Here is a 12559-nt window from a genome sequence, read left to right on the forward strand (position 1 = left end):
AAATTGAACAAAGATAAACGGATATAATTGAACAAATGTAAATGAACGCAAATTAAGAAATATTAAACCTTTAAGTAGATGACTCATCCATATAATATTTAATTACTTTCTATCAATACATAAACGAACGTTCATGACCATAAATGGATGAATTCAACATGTGTTCATGTTCGTTCGTTTTATTAAATAAACGAACTTTCCGCATAACGATTTACGAATAATTTACCGAACGTTCGGTTCGTTTACAGGCCTAACTACACTTACGATATATATGGCTATAGTTATAAAACAATATAGTTTTTATTAAATTTTCTTAACAATTAAGTTTTCTAAATTAAAATTATATGGGACACTTGTTTGTTGTTCAATAAATAATTAATTTTATAAGTATAATTATTTGAATGTGTTTTTAAATCATGTCTATTTTCTAAATACATAATATTGTGTGTAGTGGATGAAGCTTTTATAGGGACGTTTTTGTGTTATGTGATGTCGCCTTAATTTAATTTATTTACTTTTTTGACAAAAAAAATTGTGTAATGGATTGAGCTCATTTCAATCACTACGTCACTGTTATTATTTTTTTCTTTTTTTTTTTATTAAAAATAAAACAAATAAACTCAAGTCACCAATCATCGGTCATCTTTTTCCACTCACTCGACGCTTTGTAGGAAACGCCCCCACCCCAAAACGTCCTAAAGCGCCCTGGATGGCGGTGTGCCTGGGGCGCTTTGGGGCCTTTTTGGGTGGCTATAGTGCCCACTAGACATGGTCTAACAGTTAAAAGAAATTATGTACTCAAAAGTGAATTTGAATGCGACAATACGAATGGTTGATTTTCTAAGAGAAAATTATATATAATATATGTATTATATTCGAAAGTTAATTCGAAAACCCCCACTTAAATCATTCTACGTACCAAAACAGGACATCTTTATACAAGTTGTTCATTTAGAACGAGTTCAAATAGGTCAGCACCACTCACGGCCATAATTTATCGATCCACGCCACCGCTAGCACTAAGTTGATTTGTAAAAGGATCATTGCTGCTACAAAAACTTACTTTGATGGTCTTAGATCTATGCATCAGTGTAGGGCTGTCACTTTTACCTAAAACCCGAAACTCAACCCGAAAAAAGCATGTACCCGAACCCGAACTAACCTGACCCAAAGAACTTGACCCCGAGAAAAGACTAACCCGAACCCGAACCGAAGTAAGTTGGGTTGGTTCTCGGGTTTGGTTTATAAGATTTGGGTCAACATGAAAAACCCGAATAAACTTTTAGTTTTTAAATTAAATATATTTTTAGGTATAATAAGCTAAGTCTTAGCCACTAAAGTTATATATGATTCTAATCGACTGTTGTCATGCTAACTTCTATGAATCGATTGTCTATTATTAATTTATGTTTTCCGTTTATTACTAATAACAACCGAAATTGAACAACCAAATCACGCTCGATTGAATATGATTGACATTCAAGTTAGTTTTACTCTTCTTTTTGCTCGATTGAATTGTTTTATAAATAGTTTTACCCCTTTGCTACTAGACCAAGCTAGTGGTTATGTAATTAGGTTTAAACATAAAATATACATATTGTTTTTAATAAAAATAAATATAATTTCTTTTAAAAAACAATTTCGGGCTAATGGAGTGTCGGGCCAGTGGCCGTCGACCACCCCGCCACCTCTATGGGCCGGCCCTGGAATCCCCTTGAAGGGAGGTCTACTCTCCGTTCATTAGACGTTCTTGTTTTTGGATGCGCAGGAGGAAGCGCGCTTGTATAGACCTTACTGGAGTATCCTCTTGTCGGGCTTAGGGATACTAGGTTTATTGTTAGGCGGGGTGTGTTGAAGATAGAATGAGGAAAAATTGCTAAATATGAGAAAACATGTATCGAGAATCAACACGTATTCATTCATTTTGATTTTGATACATTTGGGTCCCTTGCCCTCGAAACTATTACGTTTCTTAAAAGAGTTCAACGGTCTTGCACAGTAACTTATCGAGCCGAAGAACTACGAATTTGTTTTCACTATGATCGGGTTTGCCATTCAAAAAACATATATATCTTGTTGCTCGCTTACCCATCTTTCATCTCTATTGTAATTGGATCATTTTGTTTAATATTTGACATTTTTTAATAAAAAAATCACGATGAATCTATATAGTATATACTTTTTGTCTGTTCTTATATGCATGATATATATGTTTTTTTTCTTATCATAACGATTTTGAAACAACTACATATGTAGGTTGATTATATGTATTATTTTGAAATGATTTTAATTTAAAAATATCCTTTTGTAACCACCACACATTAACTTTTTATGAGATTCATACGAATAAAACGGTTTATTACTAGCTTATTTTAACTAATAAACTATTCTATTCTTCTAGTTCTATTATCACAACCAAGTGCAGTAAAGACTAAAGAGATCAATCAACCACGATCATCAAGTTGTGTTATCAGCTTTGAGTTTTAGTTCCAAAGGTTAGGGATTATTAATTTTGTTTAGGGGGTATGTAACTACTCTAATTTACGGTATTGTGAATTTGTATTTTTCATAAAACTCAGACACATTGTCTTAAAAAATTTATTATCTTTGTATAAATTATGTATCTAGTGTCAAATATTATGAAAATACAAAAATTATACCAAAAGACTATATTCATTTTGCCATATGTAATAACTAGGATCGTAAGATAAAATCTACATTTAGTGTGATGTGTCAAAATCTATCCAACTTGCTATCTGATTAAACTAGACTAAAATGTCAACGATTTTTTCAATAGGGCTAAAAATATAATACATGTATGAGTGGGGGTCTCACCGGAAGCAGCCTCTCTATCCTTATGGGGTAGAGGTAAGGCTGTCTACATCTTACCCTCCTCAGACCCTATTATAGCTTTGCTATTGGTGGGATATACTGAGTACGATGTATGAGTTTAATATTTGCAGCACTATATTTGAAAGCTTATGCTCTTACCACTTGGTAGTTACAGTCTTACAGATTCCCCAGCCACTAAAATTGATTAAAGTCGGTACTAGAGACAAGATAATATGCATAAGGAGTAATATATAAGAGTCCATATCTTAAGCAAGCAAAGTTACAGACAATGAAAGTGATAAGCTTGCAATAATAAGAAGTGGAACAGAAAGTGAAGCAATGGAGAAATTTTCTCGATTGAAACTTGAAATGGCTGACATGGTTGGGCCCACCTCAGTTTTATTAATTTTTTTATTCATAAAAACCACTAAAATTGTGACACATCTCCCCTCAATCTCTCCCACACCACTACACCCCTAAAATACAATCTATCTCCTTGCTGACTAGGCGCCACGTGACACACCTCTCTCCCCATTCCCCCCCTTACCACTATGCATGGTCTAATGATAAAATACAAGCCATAATGAATGACAAGTTTGTTGTTGACTAAATACAGCTAATATGATCATATATATCCATGTATGTGTATGCAAATTTATATACGAAACCGAATAATCTCAAAAGAACATATTAACATGCTCCTAGCATAAAAAGTAGCATAATGTTAAACCTATTAGTTGCGGCGACGAAGATTATATCCTCTAGAACCCGAAGCAGAAACTGAAGGCACCATGACTCCTTCAGAGAGTGTATAGTCAAGGTCTTCTGGTTCATCTTCAGGAAAATCCAAGTCAACCCATGAATTCCAGTCAACATCATCATCTTCATCATCATTATTGTATACCAACGGTTTGTTTCCTTGCATTCCATTAACTTTATCAATTAGTGATTGTAACATCTGGTGGTTCAATGTCTCATAGTCCCTGCATAAATTTAAAATGTAGTAAGTTATAATGCAAAGTTTATAAAAAAATGTAATTTGAAAAAAAAAATGTAATTTGAAAAAATGGAGCCGGTTTTATGTTTACCTGTAAGTGTAAATAGCATACAAAAGTTGGCATGATGCAAGAATCACGAATGTTAGCCTCAAAATGCTGATGATCCATGATTGTTGTTCAATGTCGTTTCCATATCGAAGCACCGCAAATTCAACCAAGAATGTCACACATAACCCTGTGACCAAAAACAAAATTCTTACTATAAGACATAAAAACAAACAAAATCACATAAAATTTGAGGAAAATAGTGTTTACTTACTTATATTCAGCCTAGGTCTCATACTGTAGGTTTGCTTTGTGCTTGTAAACATGTAGAGAATGAAGATTAACATACAATATACAAGTAAAGCTTTAACGACTCGTGATTCTAGAAAGATCGCATTGTGCAGATTGAAAAGCTTCTCAATAGCAACAAACATGCTAGCTTGCTTTGACTCAAAACTTTCCTATCCAACATAAAGAAATATATTTAGAATTTTATAAAACACATGACTATTTAAACATAACAAAAACATAAAAACAAAATAAGACGAACCTGAGCAGCCAATATTGTTTTGGAATTCTCGATTAGATGATCATGAGCTTGTTTAAGTTGTTCTTGTCTCTATAAGTTCCTGTTGTTGACTTTGACCAAGTAAAATCAATTGTTGCAGAGTGCCCCTACACTCAAAACATCATGTTATTATATTAGTCTATGAATGATAAATACACATATATAAGCATACATAGATATATTCATATATCTTACCTGCTTTCTTCGAGTGCTTGGGATTGAAAAGTTGTGACATCCCGGAGAACCTCAAGAAACGCTCTCTGGCTTTCAGCAAGTTCCTTTTGTCGGTCTAAAGAAGTTTCTGTTATGTTCTCAATATCATCAGCTTTACTTTGTAATACATCCATCTTCATGAACATCGCATCTCCAACTTTACCGACTTCTTTCTCAATCTCAACCGCTTCATTCCTTAATTTACTCATTTCTTCACTCAACTTATTTGCAGATTAGTTCAGCATTGTCATTCCTTCATCCAGCCTCACATTCATATTCATCTGACCAATTTGCAGCTCCGTTTGAGCGTCCGCTATCTTCACGGATTGCTCATAAATCGACTGTGAACGCACTAACACAGTATTAACACTTTCTCTTCAACATTCTTTGATGTCTGAGCCAGTTGTTGAGTTTGGACATCGATAGAAGATAAAGAGTTATGAATATTATCCGAAGTATGCAACACGCGTTCTGTTTGTTCTTCTATGTTATCTAACTTGTCCTCTGCATATTCGGCTGACCTTTTGAGTTCATTCACCAGTCTTTCTGTTTGTCTCTTGAATGCATCACTCCTACAAGTCAAATTATACCTAATAACTTAAAAAAACAAAAATATCATATTATAAAATTTCATAAAAATTTTAAATACTTACTGTAACTGATGACATATGGCATTGGTCTCAAGATAAAACTCGAGATAAACCCTATGAGCATCTTCATCCAACTTCTTGAGACAGTTTACCATCGGATACTTCACGTCACAGTACGGAAACTGAGGCCTCCCGGTGTCCTTCTGAAAGCAATCACTCAGATGCCATGACAGCCTGGACCGTTGCTCTTCGGCTGCTAAAATCTCCGAACATCCTGCAAACAGATTCTGATACTCGTTTTGCCAACAAGAATTTGACAAAGCAGCCTTTCTCTTCGCCTTTTCCACCAGCATCACTCCCTTGTTGCTATTTGATGACTCCATGGAGAACTTAGCAACAATATGATCGTTAGAAGTTTCAATAAACTCTGGTGGTTTTTTACTCGAACCGGCTTTTCCACTTGAGAAAGGCCAGCCAAACGACTCCATGCTGCACGAAAGCAAGAGGAGAACCGACACGATACCGAAAATAGAAGGCTTATGATGGTTCATTGGATCTAACTAACAATAACTATAAACCTGTATAAAACTTGGTGATTTATTCAGCTGATCAAAGGACAGTTAAATTCCAGGGAAAGATTCTTGAGCTCTAAATGATAAAAAATATATGAAAGTGGTCAAAAGAAGAAACAAATTGTTGTAGATAGCGACCTGAAAGATGATCGATGAATATATAATATTTAGAGGGCCCGCCATTAAAATTTATATGAAGCTTTTGCGTGAAGAAAACATGCATAAGGACATAAGGTGCAACATATATCCTCATATGTATAGGGTTCATTACATAATCTGGAATATATGGTAACAATATATATGGAATTATGGACCCAAATACGTGTTATAAGATTATTAAAAGAAACACTTGATATGGTGAATAAATTCTAGATGTAAAAATATTCTAACCGTGGCTGCCTCTTGAGTTTCCAAAAAAATATATAGGGGTTTTGTTTCGGGTTGTTTTTTGTTGCTAGCATCTTGCTTATAATCTTGTTTCTTCTTCATTATGAATGAATTTGTTGGTTGTTCTAAAAAAAATGGTTAACCGAGCCGACCTGAAAACCAAACCGAAACCGAGCCGGTTTGAAACTGATTATGTAGAAACCGGTTTGGAACCGATTTAAACCGTCGATTTGGAACCGCTTTGTAAATTTTTCCATCAAAACCGGTTAACCGAACCGAAACCGTCCAAAATCGGGCAAAACCCGGTCAAAAACCGAACCGAAATCGATCTTAACATGGTAAGAAACCGGTTTCAACCCGAACCGAAACCGATCGTAAACCGGTTTTGACTTTTGTTGACCAAACCGAACCGATTTTAACCCAAATCGGTTATGAGTTGTAAACCGGTTTGTGCACCTCTAATCTATGGTGAATAAAATACATGTTATAAGATTATTAATAGAAACACTTGATATTGTGAATAAATCTAGACCCATATTTAAAAAACTGAACATTGCTATATATTCTAACGTGGCTGCCTCTTGAGTTTCCAAAAAAATAAAAACAAATAATTATGTAAGATTTCCAAGAAAATTGCATAACTATTTACCTATTTGAGTTAATTTATGTTATGAGTCAGTGAGGTTTGGCCATTCCGTCTACTTGAGTATGATATCTATTCTTTCGTCAGATCATGGCTTCAGGTTTTTAAATTCTTAACCATTTGAGTCCTTTTAGCTATCGTCGTTAAACTTTTTCTGTTAAATAAAATGGTATTTCAGTCCCTTTACACTTAAGGGCCTATATATGTAACATTTAATAGTTGAAAGTCTCTCTATGTAATTTACTTTAATTAATTAAAACAATATCTTAAAACGGGTCAGGTTAAAATACAAACGGAGACAAAAATGAGAAGTGTGAGAAAGATTTACGACAACACAAAAAACCCTTTAAAAATAAATTCAAAAAAAAAATAAATTCAAAAAAAAATAAATAAAAAAATCACAACTCAAAATATGAATAAAAATTTAAAAAAATAAAAAAACTAAAATGTTTCAGCCATCATTCCCATTAAAAAAATACAAAAAATTTTGACGAAAAGACACAACGCCAAGATCAAAGACACAATGACGAAAATGAACAAAAGACACAATTAACATTATAACTAAAAAAACAATATATCGTCAAATTTAACACAATGACGAACAGAATATAACACAATATTGAGTAATATAACACAATATAAAGAAACAAAGACACAATGTCAATGGAAAAAGACACAACAATGACAAAATAAACACAAAACACAATGACAAACAAAAAGATACGACTTTTTTCACTTATTATTGTTTTTTTTATAAGAATGAGAAAGACGGCAGAAACATTTTGTGTTTTTACTTTTTTTTATTTTTTTATTAATTTTTGAGTTATGATTTTTTTATTTATTTTTTTAAATGTTTTTTTATGTGACTACAAATCTTTCTCATACTTTTTTATTTTTGTTTCATTTTATAGAATAACTTGACCCAAAAAACAACCGGATATAATAAACATATAAACCTTAAACTATTTGTTTATGAAGGCCCCACCACTTCACCTCCCTCCCCTTGTGGGTGGGATAGATCATTATTTTTTTTAATCATGAGAACCTATTATCGAAAAACTCATTGAACTATGCTAGTACACTATTAATCGGGTTAATCACAACTATGTGCTGGATATGTGGTCTTCAAAAGGTTATGATGAGAAATTGGTATTAGAAAGATACGACCATGCCATTAACACTACATCATCTATTGAAGATTTTTGAAATTGATTTGTATATTCATCATATTTGACACCCATGGTATACGAACTTTTACCATAGAAGAAAAGAACTAACCAATGCTAGTTTTGAACTTACAATCCTAGTTATTACATATGGCAAAAGCGAATAGACTTCTATACGGGTTTAATTTGTATTTTGACACATGATATATAATTTGTACAATACTTTTATTATATTCATAATCGATAACCTTTGGTACCAAAAGTCTAAGTTGCTAGCACAATAACATGATGAACGTGACTGATTGACATTTCTAAAAGTCCAATCTCTGCTACTGCTACATAGACTTGGGATCATAGTAGAATAGTTTATTAACTAAAATAAAAGCTTATAGAAATCACATAAATTATGTACATAACAATTTATAATTATAATAATAAAAATCACATTAATACATCGTTTTACACTTTAAAATTTAAAATCACCTACATTTAAATTATGTACAAACTATTTAGTTCGGATGATAAGATTGATTTAATATAAGGAGCATTTAGTTGGGTAAGAGCATTGTAGCTCAGTACTTCAGTAGTAGTAGCTCTACATAAGACCCAGGTTAGGAATAAAGATTGTCCCTTTGGGAAATACCAATACACTTCAAATTTTTTTTTTTCGAAATGTTTGTTTCGTTGGTAATGCACACCCCCTAACACCCAAAGGACTCGGGTTTGAATCTCCCAGAGAGAGGGACCTCGCAACCCAAAATGGTATTATTTTGCCTCCGCAGAGACTCGAACCCAGGCCAACGCCCGGGCGGGAACCTCGCAAGCGAGTAAACCCTCCCACCTCTGACCAGCTGGGCTGGACATCTTCAAATTTAATCCAAACATTTCAAAACAAAATAAATTTAATGTAAATAATCTTTTATTAATTTATTCTTAAGATCTTGCTAATTGTCGCTTCACCTAGCTTCCCACCAACTAATAACCTGTATATGCGTAGAAAATAACAAATAACATAGTTTTGTCAATACATGATTGAGTGGGAAAATCACCAGATTTGTTACAATATTAAATATAATAAAAGACAAAACTGTTATTGTGAATGTAAAACAATCAAACCATGAGCAAATAAAAGCATCAGTTGACCAAGTCTCACGTACTATGGCTACTATGACATTCGTATGATCATACTATAATGTGATTATGTTGGACCCTCCGAATTGCTAGAATTAAATAATCAAGTAACAGTTAGTCATTTAATTGAATACACGCACAATGTATGACAGTTTGCTAGTGTGTATAATATAATACATAGATATTGTAAATACGCATACATCCCAAAAATGTGTTTGAAAACGGTAAATTAAAAAAGGAGAATGATTTTTCACCTTATCACTTAAGCGAGATTAAAATCATAAGAATAACTAGGAATCGAACTTTAACGTGCTAACTGAGATAATCCAAATAGATTAATGTAAATAATCTTTTATTAATTTGTCTCTTCACCTAGCATCACACCAACTAATAGTCTACATATGCGTAGAAAATAACAAATAACATAGTTTTGCCAATACATGGTTGAGTGAAAAATTCACGATTTGTTACAATATTAAATATAATAAAAGGCAAAACTGTTATTGTGAATGTAAAACAGTTAAATAAATTATGTACTCAAAAGTGAATTTGAAATGCGACCATTTGAATGGTTGATTTTCTAAGAGAAAATTACATATAATATATGTATTCGAAAGTTAATTCGAACCCACTTAAATTATTCTACGTATCAAAATAGGACATCCTTATAAAAGTTGTTCATTTAGAATGAGTTCAAATTGGTCAGCACCACTCGCAACCATAATTTATCACTTCACGACACCGCTAGCACTAAGTTGATTCGTAAAAGGATCATTGTTGCTGCTAAAACTTACGTTATTGGTCTTAGATCTATGCACCGGTGCAGGAGAACGAGACATTTCCGTTTTGAAATGGTCATGGCGATGTTTTGTCGTTCTCGTCTTCTAGGGCTAGGATAAGAGTTATAAACAATAAAAAGAAACTCGTTAGAAGGTTCGGTTTTCAAGTTAAGAAATCGTAAATGAAGGACTAGTAAGTACCATTAATATACAAATATTATGAGTGAAGATTAAGTAGCGTAATTGATGTCCCCTCTATCGTAAGGGATGAGGGTTCAATTCCCACAATGGGGTACTTGGTGGGTTTAATATGTGTAGCTTAGGAGTTGTTTAAATAAAATTAGGTGACTTCTTTTACATTGGTCAAACTAAAGAACTATAATGGGTTATCGTCTACAATTATCAATATTCGTAAATAGTTATGCTAGTATAGAGTTATTCTGATATGGCCAATCTTGTTGGGAATTTCGGTTCAAGATCGTTACTTGGCGTGCAAGGTTAAGTAACATGATTTAAATATGGAGTGGATAATTATAAACAATTAAACGTGCTTAGATTTAATTGTTAGTATAATTATTATGTCATATTATTTGGCATTCCTGGTTGTAGTCTAAACGTGATAGGTTAGATTATAAATACCTGGGTTTAGAGATTGTAATTTGGGTAATTGAGTTTTGTGAACTTTCTCAATAATAATATTCGTGTTAGTGTGCGAGTTCGTGTTCGATACCTGACGTGAAGGTCGAACCTGTGTAAGTGAAGGTCAGAGTAACCTGTGACTTGAGCACACCATCTGCGTTCATCATCGGAGCCGCTGCAATCGGAAAACTGTGACGTGAGGAATTCCGGCGAAGCTTCTGGCGTTCGTTAAGACCTGCTGATTTCCTGTGACGTGAGGAAATTTTGGTCGGCATCCGGTAGTGAGGATTTTGGTTGATTTGTCTTCTTAAGAACTTGTTTGTAGAAAGCACGCATATCGAGGTGACAAGGCTGGAAGGTGACCGTGGGATTTTTTTTCTCAAGTTTTGTAATCTGGTGAAAACGTGTGGTGGATTTTTGGATCTGCTCATTATTTGGTCTTGGTTTGGTTCGAAAGGCCAAAAAGAAAAAAAGTGATATTTCACATTAATTGATATTTCAATTAATTAAATATAATCTGTTGTGTTTAGCTCTAAAACCGAAAGGTGTGTTCGGATCAGATTCGGAACTGGGTTTAATCGTGTAGGCTGGAAAAATTGAACCAGTTACACCAAAGAATATTTCAAAGACTTATAGTCGTAGAAACAAGATGGGTGACGCGAACCAAACGAGAAAAGAGACGATTTCCGGGTCGTTTCATTGCCCGCGTTTGACGAAAACAAACCACACGATTTGGAGTATGCATATGAAGGTTATTTTTGGGATTCATGGAGTTTGGGATGTGATTGACCCGGGCTCTAATGACGCGAAGCAAAATAACATCGCGAAGGCGCTTCTGTTTCAGTCGATTCCCGAGAAACAGATACTTCAAATCGGTAATTTTAAATTGACAAAAGAGATGTGGGATGCCACAAAGTCAAGAAATATGGGCCGCGGAACATGTGAAGGATGCTAGACTTCATACGTTAATACGTGAATTTGATGGTTTGATGATGCAAGAAACCAAAACCATTGACGAGTATGCCTCAAGAATAACCACGATCTCTTCTAAAGCAGCCACACTTGGACAACCGTATGAAGAAAGGAAGTTAGTTCAGAAATTCTTCACAAGCCTGCCGAGCTGGTTTATCCAAGTTGTAGCATCCCCCGAGCAAGTGTTAAACCTTAAAACAATCGGTTTTGAGGATGTTGTCGGGAGGTTGAAGGCTTACGAGGAGCGTATCAAAGGACACGTGTTACGTTCTGAAGAAGGTAAACTTTTGTTTAATAATTCTGAATCCTCTTCGAGTTCAAAGCAGTTTTCACGCGAATCGAGTAGGGGGCGCGGGAAAGCTTCGAACCGAGGACGTGGTAATGGACGTGGCAGTCAGAACCGTGGTTCACAAGAAGGGTCCAACGAAGGGGATAAATAAAAGGGTAAAAAGGATTACTCGGAATTTCAATGCTTTCGTTGTGATGAATTTGGTCACTTCGTTTCGAGGTGTCCGGTACGAAGGAAAGAGAGACAAGCACATTTGGCCGACGCAAAAGAAAAAGACTCGTCCCTCTATATGGTGCAGTATGTTCAAGAAAAAGTGTACGTGATGAACAGAAGGTTATACCAAAAGATTACAAGGGTGGTTCGAACGAACAAGACTTGTGGTATTTGGATAACGGAGCGAGCAACCATATGACGGATAATTTACCAAAAGATTACGAGGGTGGTTCGAACGAACAAGACTTGTGGTATTTGGATAACGGAGCGAGCAACCATATGACGGGTAATTTATCTTTTTTCTCTGAATTAAATAAGCGTGATGGTGGCAAAGTTAAATTCGGAGATGGGTCTTATGTTGATATTTGCGGGAAAGAGTCGATATTGCTAGTCGGTAAAACGGGGGAGCAACAATTATATGACCAGCATTTATTATATTCCTAGTTTACAAAGTAATATTATTAGTCTCGGGCAAGCAACAGAAAGTGGTTGTGATATTCGTATGAAAGACGATTAGTTGTT

General features: G+C 34.4%; 1 pseudogene across 1 annotated transcript; it reads right to left on the bottom strand.

Moving 5' to 3' along the window:
• Positions 1–3376: 3376 nt before the first annotated feature.
• LOC143584168 (protein GAMETE EXPRESSED 1-like) lies at positions 3377–5818 on the bottom strand (annotated as a pseudogene). The gene is made up of 6 exons (XR_013144312.1): positions 5310–5818; positions 4639–5228; positions 4426–4550; positions 4150–4336; positions 3921–4065; positions 3377–3815 (listed from the first exon to the last, which is right to left on the bottom strand). The product of XR_013144312.1 is annotated as a protein GAMETE EXPRESSED 1-like (transcript).
• Between the last annotated feature and the right edge of the window lie 6741 nt (positions 5819–12559).

The sequence above is a fragment of the Bidens hawaiensis genome, unplaced genomic scaffold (genome assembly GCF_021521415.1).
Source record: "Bidens hawaiensis isolate Kalapana, Puna unplaced genomic scaffold, B.hawaiensis_p1.1 tig00032835_1, whole genome shotgun sequence".
Lineage (NCBI taxonomy): Eukaryota > Viridiplantae > Streptophyta > Magnoliopsida > Asterales > Asteraceae > Bidens > Bidens hawaiensis.